This window comes from Chiloscyllium plagiosum, unplaced genomic scaffold (assembly GCF_037043375.1).
Source record: "Chiloscyllium plagiosum isolate Xiang-an unplaced genomic scaffold, Cpla_swu_hap1 HiC_scaffold_1, whole genome shotgun sequence".
Classification (NCBI taxonomy): Eukaryota; Metazoa; Chordata; class Chondrichthyes; order Orectolobiformes; family Hemiscylliidae; genus Chiloscyllium; species Chiloscyllium plagiosum.
The window spans coordinates 43,559,530-43,577,913 of NW_028270139.1; the positions used below are offsets into that span (position 1 = coordinate 43,559,530).

At 40.8% G+C, this 18,384-nt stretch overlaps 1 long non-coding RNA gene across 1 annotated transcript; it reads left to right on the plus strand.

Annotated features, from left to right (window-relative positions):
- The first annotated feature begins 10,132 nt into the window (after positions 1-10,132).
- LOC148152112 (uncharacterized) lies at positions 10,133-14,237 on the plus strand. Its single transcript, XR_015757817.1, has 3 exons — positions 10,133-10,234; positions 12,834-12,961; positions 13,729-14,237. It is a non-coding gene; the product is annotated as an uncharacterized LOC148152112 (long non-coding RNA).
- The last annotated feature ends 4,147 nt before the right edge of the window (positions 14,238-18,384 follow it).

Here is an 18,384-nt window from a genome sequence, read left to right on the forward strand (position 1 = left end):
AGCAGTAGGAGATATGGGGGCCTGAGGACACAGCCTCAGTGTGAATGAATGACCCTTTCGAACTAAAATGAGAAGGAATTTCTTCAACCAGAGGATGGTAAATCTGTGGAATTCATTGCTGTAGAAGACTGTGGAGGCCAAGTCATTGACTGTATTCAAGACAGATATATATAGGTTCTTGATTGGTAAGGGGATCGAAGGTTATGGAGAAAAAGTAGGAGAATAGGGTTGAGAAACCATCAATGATTGAATGGCAGAACAGACCCATTAGACTGAATATCCTAATTCTGCTCCTAAATCTATGGTTTTCTGGTCTTATATCACCAATAATACTTCCAAAAATGTCCTCATTGATTCAATACAAGTAAACTTGTGTAATGCAGGTTGTTTGCTTTTCAAAATAACATCCTGTTGGAGTTGAGACATATTGTGTCCTATCATCCTAGATAGATAACTAGACATCAGAAGTGTATCTTTGGCTTTAGAGAACAGTGGAATGCCCTGAGGATGTGAAAGGACTCAGAAACTAAACTGATTTTGCCATATAAACTCAGTAGCTCAAGAGTGGTTTAGACACTTGGAATCCTATAACAAGAACTCATCTTTTGACTCCCCAGAATCTGTCCACCATCTACAAGGCACAAGCCAGAAGTGTAATGGAATACTTCTAACTTACCTGGATGAGTCTAGCTTGAACAACATTCAAAAAGATTGACATCATCAAGGTCGAAGCAACTCATTTGATTGTCACTACATCCACAAGCATCCATTCCTTCCATCACCTGATGCTCAGTAGCAGCTGCAAGTACTATCTACAAGATGCATTGCAGGAATTCACCAAAGGTTCTCAGGCAACACCCTCATAATCCACAGCCACTTTCGTCTAGAAGGACATAGGAAACATACAGATGGGAGCATCACAATCTGCAAGTTCTTCTCCAGTTCCTGACTTGGAAATAAATCATTGTCATCAGTGTTGTAAGGTCAAAATCCTTTAATTTGTTCACCAACAGCATTGTGGGTCTACCTACAGCACTAGATGGATTTGTTCTCAAACATTTCATCACCGTGCTAGGTAACATCATCAGTGAGCCTCCGATGAAGCATTGATGTTCTGTCCTGCTTGCTATTTATGTGTCTTGGTCTGTTATGGTAAGTGATATCATTTCCAGTTCTGTTTCTGAGAGGTTGGTATATGGGGCCCAAATCGATGTATTTGTTAATGGAGTTCCGAATTTGAATGCCAGGCCCTCTAGAAATTTTTAGCCTGTCCCAGGATGGATGTATTGTCCCAGTTGAACTGGTGTCCCTCTTCGCCTGTGTGTATGGATATATGGATACCAGTGATAGTTGGTTATGGCTTTATGGTGGCTAGTTGGTGCTCATGCATCCTGGTGCCTAGTTTCTTGCCAATCTGTCCAATGTAATGTTTGTTGCAGTCCTTGCAGGGTATTTCTGCTGGCTGTGGGTAGGGGTCCCTTAAATTCATTAGGAGATGTTTCAGTTTGGTGGTAGGTTTGTGGGCCACCATGATGCCCAGGGACTGGTGTAATCTGGTCATCATCTCTGAGATATCTTTTATGTATGGTATGGTGGCTCGAGTCTCTGGGTGTGTTGTATCTTCCTGTTTAGGTTTGTTTTACAGGAATCGACAGACTGTGCTTATTGGGTACCTGTTGTTCCTGAATACATTGTTTAAGTGATTTTCCTCAGGTTCTCATAGTTCCTGCAGTGTGTTTTGGTCCATTTAAATAATGCCCTGATGCAGCTCCATTTATGTGTTGTGTTGGTTGCTCCAGTAGTTGAGTGTCTGCTCAGTGTGTGTGGCGTTCCTATAAACACTGGTCTGCAGCTCTCCATTGGCTTTTTGTTCTACTGTGACATCTAGAAAGGGGAATCAGTTATTGTTCTTTTCCTCTTTGATGAATTTTATACCGATGTTGTTTATGTGCTTATGGGTTTCGTCTATTTTGTTTCATTTCGGGATGACAAAAGTAGCGGATGAAAGCTTGGGCTGTATCGTGGGAAAGGCTGTTCATTCTAACCTTTGCATAACTGCTTCTGCTATAAATCTTGATATTGATGATCCAATAGGCATCCCCTGATTTGTTTGTCAATCTTGTCGTTGAAGGTAAAGAGGGTTGTGAGGCACATGTCTACTAGTTTGAAGATGCTGTCCTTGCTGATGGAGATGGTGCTGTCAGGTGTTTGTGTCCTTGGTTCGGCTACCAGTGAGGCCAGTGTTTCTTTGGCCAGGCTGATGTTTATTGATATGAATAGGGCTGTCCCATTGAAGGAAACCATGAACACATTGTCCTCTACCTTGGTGTCTTTGATGATGTTAAGGAATTCCAGGGTGAAGTGGATGGAGTGGGTTGAGTCTCGTACCAGGAGTTTCAGTTTGTGTTGCAGTTCCTTTGCTAGCTTGCATGTCACTATGCTGGGAAGTGAGACAATGGGCCTGAGGGTGGGGGGTAGGGAAGGTGGGTCCCTTGTTTATGTATCTTTGATAATATGTAGAAACTGAGTATATTGGATCCTTCTGGATTCATTCTTTGGAGGTCTGTCTTGTTAATTTCACCTGGTGAGAAAGTGAGGTCTGCAGATGCTGGAGATCAGAGCTGGAAATGTGTTGCTGGAAAAGCGCAGCAGGTCAGGCAGCATCCAGGGAACAGGAGAATCGATGTTTCGTCACCTGCCTTATGTAGTTTTTTTGCTGTAATGCGGTTTTCTAGCTGTGGAATTGGGTCCATCGCCACCTGCTGGTAGGTGTTGGTATCGATCTTCCCTTTACTCGGAGGCTATGCCCTCGGGACCTAGTCTCTACTACCAATGGAAATTTCTTCCCAACATCTATTCTGTTCAGGCCATTCAGTATTCTGTATGTTTCAATTAGATTCCTCCCCCAACACTCCCACCATCCTTCTAAACTCCATCAAATACAGAACCAGATGCTCAACTGTTTCTCGTATGTTTAGCTTTTCATTCTTGTGACCATTTTCGTGAACCTTCTCTGAATACGGTCCAAGGCCAGTGCATTCTTCCTGAGATAAGGGTCAAAAACTGCGCACAATACTCCAAATGTGGTCTACCCAGAAACTTATAGAGCCTCAGAAGTACTTTTATATTCAAGTCCTCTCAAAATAAATGCCATAATTGCATTTGCCTTCCTAATTACTGACTCAACCTACAAGTTTACCTTGACACACTCCTGGACTAGAACTCCCAAATTTCTTCGCACTTTAGGCTTCTGAATTTTCTCCCCATTTAGAAAATAGCCCATGCCTCTATTCTTCCTAACAAAGTGCCTGACCTCACACTTTCCCACATTGTACTGCATCTGCCACTTCGTTGCCCACTTTCCTAACCTATCCAAATCGTTCTGCAGCCTCCCCACCTCCTCAATGCTACCTGTCCTTCTACCTATCTTTGTATCGTCTGCAAACTGAGCCAGAATGCCCTCAGTTCCTTCATCTAGATCATTAATGCATAAAGTGAAAAGTTGTGATCCCAACTCTGAGCCTCGCAGAACACCACTTGTCACCAGCTGCCATCCTAAGAAGGACCATTTTATCCCCACTCTCTGCTTTCTGCCAGACAGCCAAGCTTCTATCCATGTTAACACCTTGCCTCGAACAACATGAGTCCTTATCTCCCTGTTTTGAAATAAAACGTTTGACCATTTTGGGAGCTTCCCATTTTCCCCACAATTCTTTTTAAAATAAGATTCTTGTGTAATTTTCTGCAATTGTGTTCTTCGGAAGCCACACTTAACAGTTAGCAAAGTGTTCGCCATGCTGTCCCACCAGGAGAAGAAATTTGGAACATTACCCCTGTTATATTGTGTTTTATTTTCTCCAGCAGAAGTGTTTTATTACTTTAGCTCTCTGTAATTTGACTTATGATTCACATTCTTGGTCATCCTTATTTAAATATTGCTGTAGTCCTTGCTAGTTCTTTTTTTTTGCCACAGAAAATATTTCTCAGGGCTGTAGTTAATCAACAGCAGCCTGAAACAACCCACACAGCACAAATAACAATTTGATGCAGAAACTGTCAATAATGCAAAACAAATGTCTGTTCAAAACTAATAGAACTTAGCAGTGTAGTAATTGGTATTCAGCGTTCCCCTTTGTGAGTCAAAAAGCATACCATATTAGCAGTGAAATAGCCTGTGTACAATTTACAGTGCATTTTTCTCTGGACCTCCTTACTTAGTGTTTACAGAAGCCCTGAACAATCAGGGTTGGCCCACGTCCAACACTTGCCTTTGTCATCAGCAGAAGATTCTATAAAGTGATCCTTCACCAGATGTTAGGCCACTAATAATTATATTCAAAAGTACAACTCCGTGGCCCCAATATAACAGTGGGCCAATCATCTGTACGGATTAGGCCTGGGCCATCTCCATTCTAAACTGGTTCATTTTGAGCATTTTTATCCCAGGGAAATGGATATCATGCACACTAATTTCTACCCCAGAATCTATGCAATAAAAGAATGTTTATTCTAAACACCAAATCACAGTACATATTGCAATTTTATTTGACTTAATGCAATGAGTGTACAGGAGCAAGTGTTTGTAATGTTTCCCATTATCCTAAGAAATATCTTTCAAAGTTAGCAGCCAGTTGAAAATCAAATATTTAGTGATTTATATAAGAAAATCATGTTCTATTTTATTTTAAATAAAACTAGATTTGCGGTAATGTCTCAGAATATTGAGACACTTAACTAGCTTGCAGTATATTGCACAGTCCAATGCAAGAATTCCTTCTTCATTTTATTAATCAAACAGCCCCTATTGCTATTTATGTGTGGCCATGTTTAGTGTACCAGGCACTATCTTCATAAGGACATTTTCACATACATGCTTAATGACTATCAAAGTCACGTACAGCAGCCAGATGATGTTGATGTTAGTCGATATGCATCACATATTTCATGTTATCAGAAGAAAGTTTCAGATCTTAATCTTGTTCAGCTGAACATGGTAATGAACATTGGGAAACATATATGCACCTATGCTTCTCCATCACCCCAATACAATTCAAAAGGATCATTAACTTTTTTCAGGATTGTTAATGAATATATATATATGTATGCATATTTGTGTGTATGTGTCTACAAGCTGGACTAATTTATTAGAGGTTTTCTTTTAGGAAGTCTTAACCACAGAGGATTGAGGAGAACCAGTAGCTGTGTTGCATTTGGATTTCAAGAAGCATTTGACCAGGTAGATTACAAAAGGTTAAGTCATAAAGTAAGACCCCATGGTGTTGGAGGTAGTTTATTGGCATGGATACTGAATTGGCTAATGGCCAGAGAACAGTGAATGGAGATTAGGGGTTCTTTTTCAAGTTGGTGACCCGTAACCAATGGGATTCTGCAGGAATCAGTACTGGGACTACAACCGTGTACAATGTGACTTAGAGGAAAGAGGTGAATGCACTGTAGCCAAATGTGTAGACGACACAAAACTAGGTAGAACGATAGGTTGTGAGAGAGATATAAACAGTTTACAGAGAGACATTAATAGTTTCAGTTGTGGGGAAAAGTTGGCAAATGAAGTACTATGTGGAAAAATGTGAAGTTGTTCATTTCAGATGGAAGAACAAAGGAACTGAATATTACTTAAACAGAGAAACAAAACTGCAGAAAGCAGCAACACAAACACAAAGAGATTTATAGCTACTTGTGCATGAAACATTGATGCAGTAAGAAATATGAAGGCTAATGGAATGTTAGCCCTTATTTCAAGGAGTTTGGAGTATAAGTGTGAGGAAGGTAAAAACAAGGACTGCAGATGCTGGAAACCAGAGTCTAGATTAGAGTGGTGCTGGAAAAGCGCAGCAGGTCAGGCAGCATCCGAGTAGCAGGAAAATCGACATTTCAGGCAAAAGCTCTTCTATTCCTGATGAAGGACTTTTGCCCAAAACGTCAATTTTCCTGCTCCTTGGATGTGAGGAAGCCTTACTGAGACTCTACAAGGTGCTGTTGAAACCACTTCTGCAGTACTGTGAAAAAAAAATGAAGGAACTACAAATGTTGGAAAACAGGAAGGAAAACAGAAACTACTGGGAAATCTCAGCAGAACTGGCAGCATTGGTGGAGAGAAAGCAAAGTTAACATTTCGGTTCCAGTGACCTTTCTTCAAAATAGACATTTGGCCAGCTTAGTTGTTTCTTATACATGGGTGCTCAAGTAAGCCTTCAACTTGGAATTGCACAAGACTGGAACAATGAGTGGAGGCCACCCATAGCAGGACAGGCTGCTGAAAGTGGGAGAGAAGAAAAGGGAGATAAGCTCTCAGTCTAAAGCCTTTTCCGCAGAGTGTAGCTAGGCAACATTTCTGTACATTAGCTTCAATGTGAACGGTGGCTGAGACAGTGGTGTATTACTAAAGAGGTCTTGACTCAAATCTGTTTTCAGCTATTTTCACAACTCCAACCACACAGCATGGAAAAGATCACATTGACAATGCTGTCAAAGTAATTATGGTTCTGAACTTTCACATCTGTGGTTCCGTTCAGACTGCTACTGAAGATATTAGCTGTATCACAGAATTTGCAGAGAGCTGCTACAGAACAAATGTCCCTGGGGTCCTCATTGCAAAGACTGAAAGTGATGTCTCATTGCCTTTCCCTAGAGAGAAGCAGAAAGTGTGAATACAGGGGTTTACAGGCACTGCTGGCTCCTCCTTGTTGCAGGGTGTCAATGACTGCATGTATCTTGCTCTGTGTGCACAATAGATGAACTAATTTACCTAAACCAAAGACAACTTCACTCCCTCAATGTGTAGCTTGTGTATGATGGTGGGGATCACATTCCATTGCTCTCTGTCCAGTATCCTGGTAGTAGTCACCATACTTTCATTCTGCTGCTTTTTTCTGTCCCAGCTCAATTTGAATCACTATGGTAAAACAAAGGTTGACTACTGTGCAATAAGGGTTATGTATGCATGACATGGCGCCTGACTCTGGTCGGGAACACAAGTACCTCTGTACAACAGACATACAAGTATTAATGCCTTAAGGTCCGGGTGTGCCAATGACCCAAGGATCAGGTGATACCACATGACCAGCATCCATGAGGAGACCAAGCAGCAGCATGCTAGATTGAGAATGTACATACAAGTTGCTTTCTAACTACAAGTTATCAGTTTAACTGTTAACTAAATTTGATATGCAAAGAGAATGGTAATTCTGCATTAAAGAGCATAACACATGTTTACAACATGGTGACTAATAATGACGTTTCCTCATAAAGTAAAGGCAGCAACGCGATTTTAAGAACCACAGGAAAAGTTGGTAGACTCCAAAGATACCAAATATTTCAGTCCAAACAAAAATCATCATTGAGAGACTTCTCAAGGAAAAACGTGTCATTTTATGGCAACATTCAAAGCAACTGAAACATCAATTGCTAGTGAGAAATATGCATCCTGCAGCATTTCATGCAAGAAGATAATGGAAGTTGATGCACCTCAGAAAGGTCTAGGAGCATGCTTTATAGAAGAGTGACAAACCAATTGTATTTGAATTTAGTACACCGAACATTATGACAGAAGGATGACCTGACATAATACAAGAGGTGACAGACACTTCTGGATATTTTTAACCCATCCAGAGATGAACTAGGTTTCTCAAGAGGAGCAATTTTTAACATAAATATATTCAAGGCTGTTGGCCAGGACATATGGTCACAGCTACATCAGAGACATATGGATTCAGAGTGAACAAAAATCCCTGGCACATGATATTGTACTGGCCGGGGTCATAAAGATACACAGAAAATATTGAGCATGTGTGAGATGTCTCTGTCATAAAGTCATGGAGTTGTACAGTATGGAAACAGACCATTCGGTCCAACCAGTCCATGCCAACCATGTTCCCAAACTGAACTAGTCTCACCTCCCTGTACATGGTCCATAACCCGCCAAACCTTTCCTATTCATGAACTTATCCAAATGTCTTTTAAATGTTGTAACCGTACCTATATCTACCACTTTCTCTGGCAGTTCATTTCACACATGAACCACGCTCTGTGTAAAAAAGTTGCCCCCATGTCCTTTTCAAACCTTTCTCCTCTCACCTTAAAAATACTTCCCCTAGTTTTGAACTCCCTCCACCACAGGACAAAGCACCTTATCCATGCCCCTCATTAATAAATTTTATAAGCATTTATAAGGTCATCCCCTCAACCTCCTATGCTCCAAGGAAAAACTTCCAGCCTTTCCATTCTATTTTTATATCACAAGCGCTCCATTCCTGGCAACATCCTGGTAAATCTATTCTGAACCCTCTCCAGTTTAATAATATCCTTCTTATAATAATTATACAAATGACGAACAAAAGTGGACCCAATGCTGATCCCTTTGGAACACTGCTCCTCGCAGAGCCTTGGTTTGAAAAACAGCCCTCCACCATCATCCTCTATCTCCTACCAGAAAGCCAATTTTCTGTCCAATTGACAAGCTCAGAGTCACCAAGCCTGAAATACAAAGAATATCTCCACCTTCACACAATTCCTTCGGTCCCTTGGTCCAAAATTGCAAAAAATGTCTTTGCTATATATGGAAATTATTTTCTCTTAATCACCGACTGCTTTTCCAAATTGATAATGATCAGAAAGCTAATTGACACTTCAACTGTACAACTCCATTTGTGACAGACAAAACAAGTGCAGTATTCAGTCTGTCGTACATGTGAAGGTGTCACATATGAAAGCAGGCCAAAAAATTACAAGCAGACTTTAGGGACTTGTGTGCCAAGTCAGGCATAAATCATGTGAAGTATTACTGTTTTATCTAAATTCCAATGGTCTCATTGAGTGAATGGTTCATATTGCTAAATCACATACCATGAAGCGCACGACAACTAAACAGGACCTTTATGTTTCCATATTTTACCTGAGAACAAAGCTCTGGATATGGGCTTAGGGAAGTTTGGAAGGCAAGTTTAAACGAACCTGCCAAAACGTCACCTACCTAAACAGGAAACGAAGATCTCTGTCAAGGCTTAGCAATCTCTTCCCTTATCTCCCTCAGAATTCTGGGATAGATCCCACCAAGTACTGGGAACTTATCTATCTTAAAATTTTTCAGGACAGATTTGTGATACTGTCTGCTTGCAATGCATGCACTAGCTTAACCATACATCATGATATCTGCATTTGCTTTCAGTAGCTATTCAATTTAACACTCTCAGAATTTTGTTCTGAATGTTGAGATGCTCGACAGATCCCCTCAGGACCAGTGGTGCCACGCACTCCCTTGAGGTTTATGAGCAGTTTACATTTATTAGAATGGAGACATACTGTTTTATATTTACTTGCACAAATAAGTAACCGAATGACACAACAGGAGCGTCATTTTAAAACCTGACTCTTTGGATCTGTTTCTTCAATTTCTCAATGACAAACCAAGATTCCACTGGGTGATGCACGATCAATTTTTATGTCAATAGGTGTCAAATTTAAAAGTCAGGATGCAAGGGTAAATCTACATAAACTCTTAACACAAGTTACAATGGGCACACCAGGCAGTTTTAGGGACCAGGATATAGAAATAAATTGTGACAATAAGGACATAAATCAGGAAACATAAATTTAAATTTAAAACAAGTCAAAAGTTTCATTTGGAAATGCATGATTTAAAGAGATGGTGGAGATTAAATTGAAATGTTTATATGACAAATGAATAGGTCAAAATAGATTTTAAAATGTTTGCTTCTGTTAATGAGTCTAGAATTATCATGAAATATACGTCACCCGTAGCACTGAAGCTTAGCCCTAAAAACATTAATAATTTGCGTCATTCCATAACTTTATTCCTGTTGTATGGATGTTTTGTTTAAATCAATTTGTGGTTCGAAATATACAAGGAGTCGTTAAGAAGATTACTGAAGTTTTATCAAACTTGTGGGATTTGTTTACATTCAGCCTGGTCCAGAAAGCTGTTTCTGACCTTTTGCCACAGTCCTTTCAACTTGCTGAACTATTGCTTGAGAGCTGGCCAATTTTATCCCCATCATGCAATGTCAAATGTCCCCCACAAGACCACAAAGGGATGATATATAAAAGGTTTAAAAATGTAGTATGGAGAGCAGAGGAACCATTCTACACAGAAAGTTTGTGAAACCTAGAATTACAATGAATGTTAATAGTTAAGAAACAAGACTGCCAACTGAAATCAGAACAATGCTCACATGGTGATTACAGGAAGACGATTAAGGTAATACTCATGAGAAATATTGTGAAGGAGGGCCAACAAAGAATGATTGCATTGAATGACCAGTTTCGGTATTGTAATTTCTATGTAATTCAATATAATTTACTGAATTATTAAGCTAATTCATTCATGTTGAATTACTGGATTCATTGCATTTATTTCCATCAATGCAAGTTGATTTTATGTAATAATATGAAAATGAAGATCTTCTCTACCCCACTTTAATGGATTGTCTTGCGTGTTTTGAAGCTGATTTTGTACTAATCCTCTCTTGCTTGCCATTCTCCTCATAGACTATTTTTTGTTTGTCTCTCCACTTTCTGCAACTTTCTCTGTTCTTTTCCTAGACAGCAGAGCAGCCTAGCAGCTTTTGGGCAAACAATTATCAGAGTCTCACTCCTCCCTCTCCCAAAGGACAGAGTACAGCAATTGACTTGGTAATGACCCCTTGCTGATTCCAAATTAAATAGTGCTGTTGCAGGAGCAATGCATGGAAATGACCATTGAAATGTTCGACTGCCTTTCAATACTTTCAGAGCATTGATCTAGATGAACAATCACCATCCCTGCTGGCTTATATATTTAGCTTTTTGAGATCTCAGTTTAGCTCATTTTAAAAAACCAAGATTCCTTCCTGGTGGTAGTCAGAAATTCTGAAAGGTGACACTCTAATGAGGTGATTTTAGCTTCAAAATGCACCATCCCAGTATGTGCCAGAACATAATCTACTAAAAGCAGCAGATCTTGCAGATCACAAAAAAGTGTAGCTTCTCAAAAGTCAAGATATAATCTGCAATGTTGCAGTTCATGTGGGCAAAAAGGAACTTCTGATTTTGTTCCTTTTCAAGAATCTCATAAAGACAGATAAGCACTTGTTCAGCTGTTATGTTAAGATGGGAATTGAGACTGCCTTTAGCTTCTCTATCTGTCATTGCTCTGACATCTGAAATACACTGGTTAAGATGCACTGCACAAGAAACACGAGAGAATGTAAATACAGCAGAATAACCCATAGGTATTTAGCAATATTCTGAAAGCAGGATGAACACCTTTTGATTATGGACTGCCCTCGGTTGCTTTTTGCAGTCCCTGGCAAAGCCAACATGATTTGTTTGAGCACTGTAAGTGCTGTCAATGAGATACCTGGGGACAGTCACTTAATAATGCTAATGAGTAGGCAGAGTGCTACCATCCATAATGCCATAATTTTAACACCTAATAGTAAATCCACAATTCTATCAAATATATGGTTTTGCTCTTAACTCTTGGGTAGTAGAAAGCTATCGCAAGGTCACCAAGAAAATAGGCAGCAAAAACATTGGCCTACTGTTTGATTTTCTTATCTATTGTGTAATGCTGTAGTGGATAATGACAAATTGGTCTGAACTCTATCATTGCTGAGGGTGTCGGCCTTTGGAATAATGCAATCAGGATGAGGGCAATGGAACAGAGTGAGCTGAACAACGAAAGAAAACTAACAAATGTTGATGTATAGACAGAGAAGCTGTCTTCATGAGATTGAGTTTAGCAAATTTCTTAGTAAGTATTTTTGGAAAACTTGGAATTAGGATGCAGGGACAGAGACAAGCAATTTTATGGAGGTGCACGTAACAGTTTTAGTGGCAGTGTAGATTTGTGTTTCTTGCATCTTTTAAGATCAAAATCCACTGGGGAGGTTATGCTTATTTCAGATTGGAGGTGACTGTGAGGTTGGCTTTGATTACTTTGGTTATATAAGTCCTGTAGTATTCTAGGCAGTCTGTTCCTGCTTGATATGAAGCCACACAGTGTGGTCATGGATATTTGATGTTATCCCCTTGTAGTCTCCTTGTTTCCTTGGAAACTGGGCTCAACCAAAGTCATCTCACATAAATCTCTCAACAAACTTTTTGACAAAAAGATAAGAATTTAAGTTCAGCTAGTTGGAACGTTTTGTGGTTAATTTCAATTAGTGGCAAAGAATTTATTTTTGCACTGAGCTGCAATCCCAAAGGATTCACTGAAATGTGAAAACGCATGAAATAGTCTTGCTGGCAGAAAATGAATTTTAATTTCAAATTCAGTTTCTTCCTTTGTTTTAGACTGTTACATTACTTACGGAGGAACAATGGCCTACTTTTAAAGTGATGAATTACAGCCTTTAATCATCAACACAAACCTCATTGAGGAGATTGAGAAAAGTGCTACTGTGAAGTCATATGAGATCCAACTGATAACATTCTGTTGTAAACATTGTCTTTGCTTTTCCTGTGTGTAAGTTCTTGCAGAGAGGATTACATCACTTTGATCAGCTTGTATCAGTGGCCGTGCTATTAGACATACCAGAGAATTTTGGCTGGTAAACAAAAGTTACTTATCACATTGTATTCTTGCCAAAATAAAGCACAAGCTGTCCATTATGATCTCATCCTTCCCAGCCTCTGCTGGGTGAAGAGGGTGAAACTAACAGGTGGGAGGTAAACTACTGGGTTAGAAACTGGATTCTTTTTAAAACCATTTCTTTATAACATCAGCCAGTAATCAGAGCACATAACCGGTGATTTTGTAAACTGAGGCAGGTTTCCCTCTTCAGTTTTCTTCTGTTTATGATTTTACTCCACAGGTTTCAGGTCCTCCTCATTATCAACGTCAATGATAGATGGTGGACATGCTGCAAGCAAATTAATTTCAGATGGAATGTCTTCATATAGCACACTCTTACTCACTGTTTAAGAGACCAAACCTTGAGAGGTAGGTTCTGCCATTTGTGTCACACATAAAGAGATGTAATTGGTTACAGGAATAGAGCCATCCATTGACTAATCTGGTTTCGTGGAGAATGGCAAATTGACCCAAAGTTAATGTAGTTTATGGTCTGTCAGTCCAGACTTGCACATACATATTGTGGGATTTGGATTATTATTCATGCTAGGCATAATGCCCAATAAAGACATACTCCTAATTTTTAAGATTTATTCAATGTGGACTCTTTGAAATTGATATTTCTTTTAATAAGTGGATAATGTATCACAAGAATGGTGATCAGCTCAAGATTAGAGTGGTGCTGGAAAAGCACAGCAGGTCAGGCAGCATCCAAGGAGCAGAAAAATCGCCAATTCGGGCAAAAGCCCTTCATCAAGAATGAGGCTGGGAGCCTCGGGGGTTGAGAGATAAATTTCCTCTGCCTTGATGATGATCAGCTGAATTGCCTTGTCTATCAAAACTGATTTATAACAGAAACAAAAGAGCATATTGCAAACAAAAAGGTATTACCTGCACACATCCTGATACAATCCAAAACTATTCCTGAATGGAATGGGTCTTTTTGAAACAAAGAATTTGGCTGTTTTGCCATTTCCTTTTCACTCCTTCAGGATGAGTAACTTAAAACAATAAATCAGTATATAGTTAAACAACCTAAGATGGGCACAATATTTGGAAAATGAATAAATTTGTGAGGATTCACAGAGTAAGACTAATATGTTTGTCCCTTTGTAATTTTTAAACACTATCTGCAGAAAGAAAGATACAGCAGCCGAAGGGGCAGTAAAGCCTATGTTTTAAAAGGAACCAGAGGTCATCAAGTCTCATCCTTTTTGAATCCATCAACACAGTAATCTGACCTCCTGGTAATGAGGTCAAACAAGAAACTTCATCACCTGCAAGAAGTCCATGTCTCTGAGAGAACCCAGCAATGACTTTGGTGTACAAATTCAGCAGCTGTATTCAGCGAAACTACTTTTCGTGACGAAGGGTGAAAATATCTTCATCATCCGATCTGGAGCATGTGTTTTCCAGGTCAAGACAATCAGTTGAACTATGAGCAACTATGACCCATTAATTGTACTTTCCCTTGTGTGTGTGACTATATGACTGAGTGAAGAAGGGCTTATGCCCGAAACGTCGATTCTCCTGCTCCTCGGATGCTGCCTGGCCTGCTGTGCCTTTCCAGCACCACACTTTTCAACTCTGGTCTCCAGCATCTGCAGTCCTCACTTTCTCCTGTATGACTGAGTTCCATAGAACTCGATTTTAGGGTGAGCATAGAAACAAGCATCTCAATGCAAATACACAAAAAGCTTGCTGCTGGTTCTCAAATATTTCATTCACTCCAGGATTTAAAAAGCGCAGACATACTCCTGTCAAATGTTTACTGATTGCAGATTGTTGAGTAAAAGAAAAAGGATTTCAGTTATTCTCTCAACACATCCGTAAAATAAAATACACGGCCCTCACATTCCAGATTCCAGATTAACAATGTTATGTTCTTCCTGTTATAATATAAATAAAAATGAATTGAAACCTGCATCCCCATTCTGAGTGATTAAAGACATAACAGCAATCTAAGTTTGTTCAATACATTGCATCAGTTGTACGACACTTTGATCTTTCACTATAAATTCTGTGTTCTATGACCCTGCCCCCACTAGCTACCTGATGAAGGAGCAGCGCTCCGAAAGCTTGTACTTCCAAATAACTCTATTGGACTATAACCTAGTGTTGTGTGGTTTTTAACTTTGTCTGCCCCAGTCCAACACCGGCACCTCCACATTATGTTTTAATATAGTTTTAGGAGGTGCAGATCTTCTTTGCAACTATACCGCCCTTTCAGATTTGTAGGCGTGCATTCAGAGGAAATCTAAACCTTTTGTCTGGGAACGAGCCAGTTGGGAATGTTGCTGAAATGATTAACTTAAGGCAACACCACCAATCCATTGTGATTCCAATCCAGGTTTTGTACTGAGTTTACTCCCTTAGCTCTCGATATTATAGCTATTAATGTTGAAGGGTACTGATGGACAGAGACTAGCCACAGAAATAGATCTGAGCTAGCAACCAACCATATGGGGTTGAATCTTACCATTTTTTGGCAAAGTGGCATTTTTGTCAAATTTAGTAGATGGTTTCTCTTGGCAAGGCCCAGTTTGTTTTCTTGCGTGATCATTCCAAACTCACCTCATTGGCTACCAACCATGCCTTTAACATTCTTTTCTAGTCCAATGCCAGCCTGATTCCCCCACTCACCACCTTATGGATGTCCCAACATATACGAGCATCCTGGCACAGATTCTAACTTTCAAATATCGTTGTGCACCTGGTTAAGCACTGCCAGTCTGGAACTGCCCTGCAGAAATACACACATTCTTCCCAGGCATGAAAGATGTGCAAATTGATGCCCCACTTTGGATTTGGGATATGGAGGTCCTGGTGCACAGGATGGTGTCATCCTCCTCCCACAGGATCACCAGAGTAGGCCACAATACCAGACCCTGCTAGCTTGGCCTGAGATTGCCACCTAGATCAATGCAGATCTCTACAGTCTAGAGAAATGCCTCAGTGCACAATGATGATGACTGACCTCGTCCACCCTGCCACAGTAAGTACCTCATTCATTCTATCTCTGCGACTGAACCCACCTTCCACTAAGTGTCATGCTGTACACTCTCACTGCTACATGCACCATCTTGTCTCACTTGTTCTCGTGCACCTCAGCCCACTCACCGTACTAATGCAGCGGGGCATCTGTGCTGCCTATTCCCTCACTCAGGATAGCTCACCACCTTCACCTCCTCCCCCCCAACCTTGCTCTAGCTGTAACAGCAATGCCAACTACCATCACCTCACTCAGTGCATCCGTCTCTCATTCCAGTCTGAAACAGGATAGAGATAGCCAGGATGGGTGTTGGTGTGTCCAGCATTCTGCTCCTCACCCTGAACAAAAGGAGGGTCTTTGCTCTCATCAAGGAGACCAGGACCACATCTGTGGAGATGTGGAAACTCCCAGTAACCAATTAAGACGCATTGTACATAACCATGCTGCCCTTCCATTGCATTTAATGCTGGCATGCACAATGTCTACCTCTCACTCCTGATATTCTGTCTTTTAACTCCTGCAGGTATCAAGTAGAGTGATGTCCATACAGTCCTAGTCAAGACAGCAGCCTGTGAGTCATTTTCTCCTTCACGTCTGAGGAAGAGAGCAAGAAGGCTCAGATGAAGTACTGGCAGGACTATCTCTTGCAACACCTACAGCTGTGACACTGTCGCTCTGGTAGGCATTATGTCTCGGTTTAGAGTCACTTACAACACTGAGGACTTTCCCTGTCCATTCTGAGTGCATTGTAGACATTTTCATCCCATTGCACACTTGTTACTTACAGCACAATAGACGACAGCACTGGCCACTCCTCGGACAGTGAGCTTCATGCTCCAGCTCTTCAACCCCCCAAAATAACCATCCTCTTCCTGATACTCCTCCCTGTCAATATCATATGCTTGGTACTTCCCCAAGTGCCCACCTAACCCACATATATGAGTCTATATTAGCCCAAACCCAAGCATTTAAGGTAAACATAGTAAGTCTGTTGGTGCACTGTCCCTTCCATGAAAACCAGGATATTTCTTATCATCAAAGACCACATTTCCCAACATTGCCCTAATGTCTCAGTTCCCTATACATTGTGTTGCTATCCCATCTACATTATTATCCCCTTTGTATCACAGCATTTTACCTCCAAACCACACAATTATGTTGCTCATTATCTATCCTTCAGTGCTGGCTTCCTGATAACTTCTCTCTGACATTCAATTAATGAACTTACCCACCGCGCCACCCCGGAATGGCTGTGGCCCATCCTTATGAAAATCTTCGCCAGCATAATCTGCCACTTTAGCTCTATCTGCACAGCTTTCTGCATGTTTTCTGAAGCTCCCCACACTGGTTGCATTGGACTGGGTTACATTTGCTGGGTACATGGTTGGCCTATGTGAGCTTGACGTGGTATGGTGCAAGATGATCCTCTCCCACCCATGACTGATGATTGCTGATAAGCAGGACCAGTTCCCTGGGTCGGTGCCCATGGTAAACTGCAAGTAATGTAATGATACTCTGAGCCTTGAAAATCTGGCTGAGGGGCAAAGTGTCAGAGGACAAGGTAATTACAAGGCGAGTAAGAGTAGCTATTAGGATCAAAATCAACACTAACTGTGTGCATGCAAGGAGAGTGAGTGAGCAGCCTGCGGTGATGCGTACTCCAGTTGCTGAGCTGTGTGCTTGTCCCTGCAGCATCTTTTCAATGATAGTTGTTGGTGCATCCCATTGTGCAACATGGCAGTCCAATAAAACATACTGTGAGTAGGTCAGAGATGTGCCATTAGGATGCAAGGAGGCTGGCACGTGTCAGATGCCAACATCTGTGGATACATTTGCACAGCCACAGCTTGGTGTTACTTGGTGTCCACAATGGAGATCAAGAGGAGCAAACAGAGACATGAAGTCACCAGATACTTGCTCAGAGCAGGAATTTCCAGTATCTAATTTCTTTCTGGTGGGTGGGAGAATGGGAACCTGCATATTAATGAAGGGAGGTTGGGTTCGATAATGAGTTTGATAGTAAGTAATAATTCCCGTTAAAAGGCCTTTCACCATTCACCAGCAAAGAGCTCGCCTTACAAACAGAACTTAGGTGGAAAATGTGACTTGCTGTTTCTAATATTGAGAATGACCTCACTTGACTTCCCATGCAGTTCTCCCACATTTCTTGCCTTATCATACATTGCTCAGGCCCTGGAAACATACCAGCCATGTAAACCACCAGGACTGTGAGCATCGAACAGAAGAATACTAAGCATAAAGTTAATGGGTTTTTTTCAAGAATGTGAAACTAGCAATGATAGGATAGAATTTCACAGGAGACTCATAGCTATAATAAGAGATATGTGGGTTCATTAATTACGGTGCTTTGGTTTGGTAACTTACCCACAGTCAGATCACCCACCCACAATGTCTCAATAAATTTAAGAACAGCGGGGTTGCCTATGGTGGGTCAACCACTTTTGATCTTCAAGTGGGGATATCGAAGTAAAGGTTTCATCCTACCCCTGTTTCAATGTAACGTATGGCAGGAGAGGGTTGCATACAAGGTGCAGTCCAGTGGGTTTAACCTTCCAGCTTGTTAGCTACTGAAAGGGGAGAGGCTGCCTCTTTCCCGGACTCCCTGTGTCATCAGAAACCTTCTTCCCATAGTTTGGCCTCCACCTGAAATTTGTACTGCTTTGGAGGGCCGATTCTCAACATGAATCACATCATGTAAATTATACTAAACAGTACATAGGTGCTCAACTGAAGTATTTAACCATGAGTCAATTATTAATGGAAGGTTGGGATATCTAAT